Source organism: Fukomys damarensis, unplaced genomic scaffold, assembly GCF_012274545.1.
Source record: "Fukomys damarensis isolate Sample0158 unplaced genomic scaffold, DMR_v1.0_HiC HiC_scaffold_12, whole genome shotgun sequence".
Classification (NCBI taxonomy): Eukaryota; Metazoa; Chordata; class Mammalia; order Rodentia; family Bathyergidae; genus Fukomys; species Fukomys damarensis.
In genome coordinates, this window is record NW_022900924.1 from 3,169,256 (window position 1) to 3,173,957 (window position 4,702).

The 4,702-nt window shown below is 48.1% G+C and overlaps 1 protein-coding gene and 1 long non-coding RNA gene across 2 annotated transcripts in view; both read right to left on the reverse strand.

The window, feature by feature from the left end:
- LOC104848280 overlaps positions 1 to 4,702 on the reverse strand; it is a 28,737-nt gene that overhangs the window by 6,876 nt on the left and 17,159 nt on the right. The window lies entirely within an intron of this gene.
- The window catches only part of LOC104848038, a 6,378-nt gene continuing 3,246 nt past the window's right edge, over positions 1,571 to 4,702 (reverse strand). Inside the window, exons 4-5 of the long non-coding RNA XR_776298.2 lie at positions 3,958 to 4,045; positions 1,571 to 2,101 (exon numbers count right to left, since the gene is read on the reverse strand). This is a non-coding gene — a long non-coding RNA (uncharacterized LOC104848038). The remainder of the gene's footprint in view (positions 2,102 to 3,957; positions 4,046 to 4,702) is intronic.

Below are 4,702 nucleotides of genomic sequence, written 5' to 3' on the forward strand. Positions count from 1 at the left end.
CCGCCCGTCCGCCCCGGCCCCCAACCTTTCAGAGATGTGCGCCCAAACTTCCGCCCAAACCCACTTGCTGATCACAGAGCGCCACACTGCAATTAAAACTCAATACTGAGTTTTTAGTTTGGGAAAAATAACTCATACATTAACATCTTTTGTCCTTTTGTTTGTTTGGTTGGTTTTTTTGAGACAGGGTCTCACTATGTAGTTGAGACTGACCTGGAACTCACTATGTAGCCCAGACTGATCTGGAACTCACAGCGATCCTCCTGCCTCAGCCTCCCGAGTGCTGGGATTACAGGCGTGCACCACCACGCCGGGCAACATCTTTTGTTTTAAAAACAAGTGACACGCGTGCCCTAGGTTTCCCGCCACTGATAGAAATTTCATTTCTTGTCTCCTATAATGACACAGTCCTACCTGGGGGGGCCTGGGTGTTGACAACCCGGGAACTCCAATATCCTTGCTTTTCCCTGGTTGATCCCCTCGTCCTTCAGTTTTCGGCCTACAGAGACTTCCCTTGCCTGCCACCCTCCCAGCCACCTGCATTACCCAGGCCCTCTTACTCTCTTCCACACCCCCTGGCCTATTTCTTCCCGTCATTTACTTGTCGCATTGCTCAATCGCACAGTTACTTGACTGTGACTTTGTCTAACGTCTGTGTTCACGGCTGGTTGAACGCATTTCCCGCCTCGCAACACCGAACCTGAGCTTGAACAGAGAGTAGGTACAAAAGTGACATACGTGGGGTGGTGAAACTTTGCCCAACTTTCCGATGCCGGGACGCCCAGGCTACAGAGCTACCGTGAACTCTTGGGGATTAGAGACTAACACGTTCTGCTCAGCAGGAGAAATTCAGAGATGCCATTAATTCAGGCCCCACACACACGATTCTTACGAAGACAATCTTGCCCTTTGTCAGAACTGTGGGAGTCTTATTGACACATAGAAAGGAGTCTAAAATTGGTCGCCTTTTGCAAACTGTCAGCTCACGAAATTTAGAATTCCGCTGGCGTGCCCTGAATTTCTGGAACCAACAGTTGATTCTTCTACATTAAAGGATTGTTGTATTTCTGTCACTTTGTTATGCAGAGTGGGTTTGCTGTGAATTTTAAAACTTTAACCAGAATCCTTTTTAACAGAGATCTTTTCTCTATGTGCAACTTCTAGGAGAGACCTGTGGGCGGCCACGTTTCAAGGGACATCCAGGGCCCATTTTGGCCAGCTGTTTTCACACTCCTAATGGTCACAGGGCCATTTACTGACAACACCCAGGCACAGGCTGGATGTTGTTTAATGCGTCGCTGGGTTTCTATCAGGTGATCACAACTATTATTTCCTACACTTTTCAGGTGAGGAGTTGGAGCTGCAGGAGGTGAATCCCCTCCCCGGGTCAGCAGGTAACTCAAGTCTCTCTGATGTCCTGGCCTCGTATCTGGCCTCACCCCTTCCCGCGGGGGCCTCACCTCCCTGAGCATTGAAGCCTGTCAGGCAGGATGAGGCCTTTGAGCTGCCAGTCATCTAAGAGCTAGCTACTCCGTCTCAGGATGGTGCGTCCAGAGAAACTGCAGCGCTGGGAGTGAGGCTCTCCTGGAAAGTGAAAGGCCGAAGGAACAGACCAGTTATGTGTGAGACTAGACTGAGCCACCAGACCACGGCTCCATTTTGGGGGGCATCCACTGGTCCCAGGCCCAGGGAGGGCACCGCAGCCATCCATCAGGAGCAGGGTCTGTCCCCTGTCCAGTATCAGGACCCCCACCATGATATATTTCTGGGAATTCGAGGAGTCTCTCGGGGAGAGTCTAGGTTGGCTACATTGACAGGAGAACCACTGAGGGGGAGATTTCTAAAACTCCTCTCAGGAACTGTCTGAACAACCCAACCCCCGAATTAGCCTGGGTCTTTCCAGCACGTCAGCAATTCCCGCATTTTGGATCACATAAGTTTTATACATGTAATTATGAATACAGCTTTTCCTAACCCAAACCTGCCCCAGACCAGCCTGGTTCCCCAAGCCAGGATGGGTCCCCGGTCAGGATCCAGGCCACTGTTCCCGCTTGCTCTCCACGTCGTGGGCTTCCCATGAAATCCTGGGGTTTCCTAGAAACTGCGAACACATCAGGGACTGGCATCAGGGTTCCCTGAGTCAGGCATCCCTAGGAAAAAACGCTGATGCCAGGTGGACCCCAAGAGCAGACGCGATCATGGGCCCCTTCCTGGCACCTACTTGTTCCGTAGCCATGTGTTTAGGGCTGCTGCTTTGTGCTTACACTGAGGTGGCTCAGGGCTCTCCACAGCACGAAGCAGCGTGTAATACTTGTCTCAAAGAAAAAGAGGAAGACCCATTTATGTTTAAAACAAAACAAAAAGCAACAACAACAGAAAAGAAGTGGCCAGGTGTGATGGTACACGACTGCTTTGGAAAACAGAGGCAAGAGGACTACAAGTTCGAGACCAGACTAGAAAACTTCGTGAGACTCTGCCTCAAAATTAAAAATAATACTCAGTGCTCCCACGCCTGCCTGGCAAGGGCAAAGTCTTGAGTTTGATCCCCAGTACCAAAAACCAAACAAACAAACAAAACAAAACAAATAACTACAATTGAAAGGTCTGGGGCAGCAGGTCAGAGTAGAGCATTTGGTGACTGTGTATGAAGTCCTGGACTCCATCCCTAGTACTGCAAAACAAACAAACAAATCCATCCAGAAAATAATGTGTTGGTGAGCATGAGGAGACACTGGAACTCTCTTGCTGGTGGGAATGTTGTATTAGCTGTACAGTTGCTGGGGCACAATACCTAACACCCACAACTTAGAAAAGGGGAAGTCTTCGGCTAGTGGTTCAGGGGATTTGGCCCATGGTTAGGCAGTGCCAGAGAAAATATCGTCTTGGAAGGGCTTAGTGGAGGAAAGGCGCTCGCCTCATGGAACCCAGGAAGCACAGAGAAAGGAGAGCTGTGGAAAACAATAAGCTTTGTCTTTTCTATCAAACAGGACTGTCTTTATCTTGGGTTCTGGCGCACCCTGAAAAGCCCTTCCTGGACACACCGGTCACAAAGTTTCCTGCTCAGCTCAAATCCTGGGAACACAGCTATAAACCCAAGATAGCTTCTCATGAGCCAAGGACTTTCTATTCTCTACATTTGCCCAGCATCCCTTCCTCCTCAATGACTTCTCTGACTCCTCCCAAGCCGCCTGAGTTAGCCAATCTGGACAGATTGTGAGCTTTCTACTCAGCCAACAGGGAAGAGGTCAGCTACCCGCTTCTGTGGGGAAAAGAACTCACCCTCTTTTGTTATTTGCATGCCTGCTACCTCATACTTGTTTTCTTCTGCAGAAGAAATACTAAAAGTGCCTTGTCAAAATTTCTTGTTCGGTGTCTGAGTACATTCTTTTTGGGCATCAACAAATTGAGTCTAAGGTCTTATTTCCAACAGAGCCAAGGAGGGAGATAGACTGTCCCAGTGACACACCACTTCCAACCAGGCCCCACCTCCTAACAAGACATTGAGATCAATCCGTGGTGAGTACATCACCCATCATCTTCCAACCAAGCCCCCACTCTGAATACATGAGACTTCTGGAGGATGTGTCAGATTTAAATCATAACAGGTGTAAAATAGTGCTGCCATTGTGGAAAACAGTGTGGCAGTTCCTCAAAAAATTAAACATAGGGGCCGGGGATTTAGCTCAGTGGTTCTGCCGCCTGCCTCGCAAGCACAAGGACCCGAGTTCGATCTCCAGTACAAGATAAATAAATAAATAAATGCAGAATCGTCATATGATCTCCAGAAATTTCACTTCTGGGTATACATCTCCTCTCCAAATTGGAAACAGGTCTCTTTAGACACTTGTACAGGTATGTTTATAGCAACACTATCCCAAACAGCTAAGACGACGAAGGAGCCCAAGTGTCCATCAACAGATAAAGTTTGATCTGTCCAGACATTGGAATATTACTCACCCATCAAAAGCAAGGAGATTCTGGGGCTGGGGATATAGCTCAATGGTACAGTGCCTGCCTGGAAAGTGCGAGGCCCTGATTTCGCTTCCTAGGACAAAAGAAAAAGCAAGGGAATTCTGACACGGGCTTCAGCATGGAGGAGCCCTGAGGACATTATGTTGAGTGAAATAAGCCAGTGGAAAACAGTAGCGGATGCTGGGATTTAGCTCAGTGGTTCTGCTGCCTGCCTCGCAAGTGCAAGGTCCCGAGTTTGACCCCGGGTGCAAAAAAAATAAGTGTATGATTCTACTTATGTGAGGTGGTACAAGTGGGCAAAATCACAGAGACAGAAAGTGGGATGGTCACGGGTGCAGAGCTTCAAGAGGAAGAGCTCCAGAGAAGGGTGGTGGTGATGACGGCACAGTATTTTGGATATATTTAATACTGCAAAGCTCCGCACTTTATAATAGTTAAAGGGGTGAACTTTATAGATTCCACATTTAAAACCACACTGGGGTACTGGGAATAGAACCTGGGGCCTTCACACGGAGCCTTTTTTTCATTCTACTTTTGACACAGGGTCTTGCTAAGTCACTAAATTGCTCAGCCTGGGCTTGAACTTGCAACTGTCCTGCCTCAGCTTCCCAGAGAGCTGGGATTACAGGTGCACCACCACATCCAGCTACATAATGCTTTTCTCAAAAAAAAAAATTTTTTTTAAAGGTAATCTGACATATCCTGTAACGGATTTCTTTTTTTTTTTTTT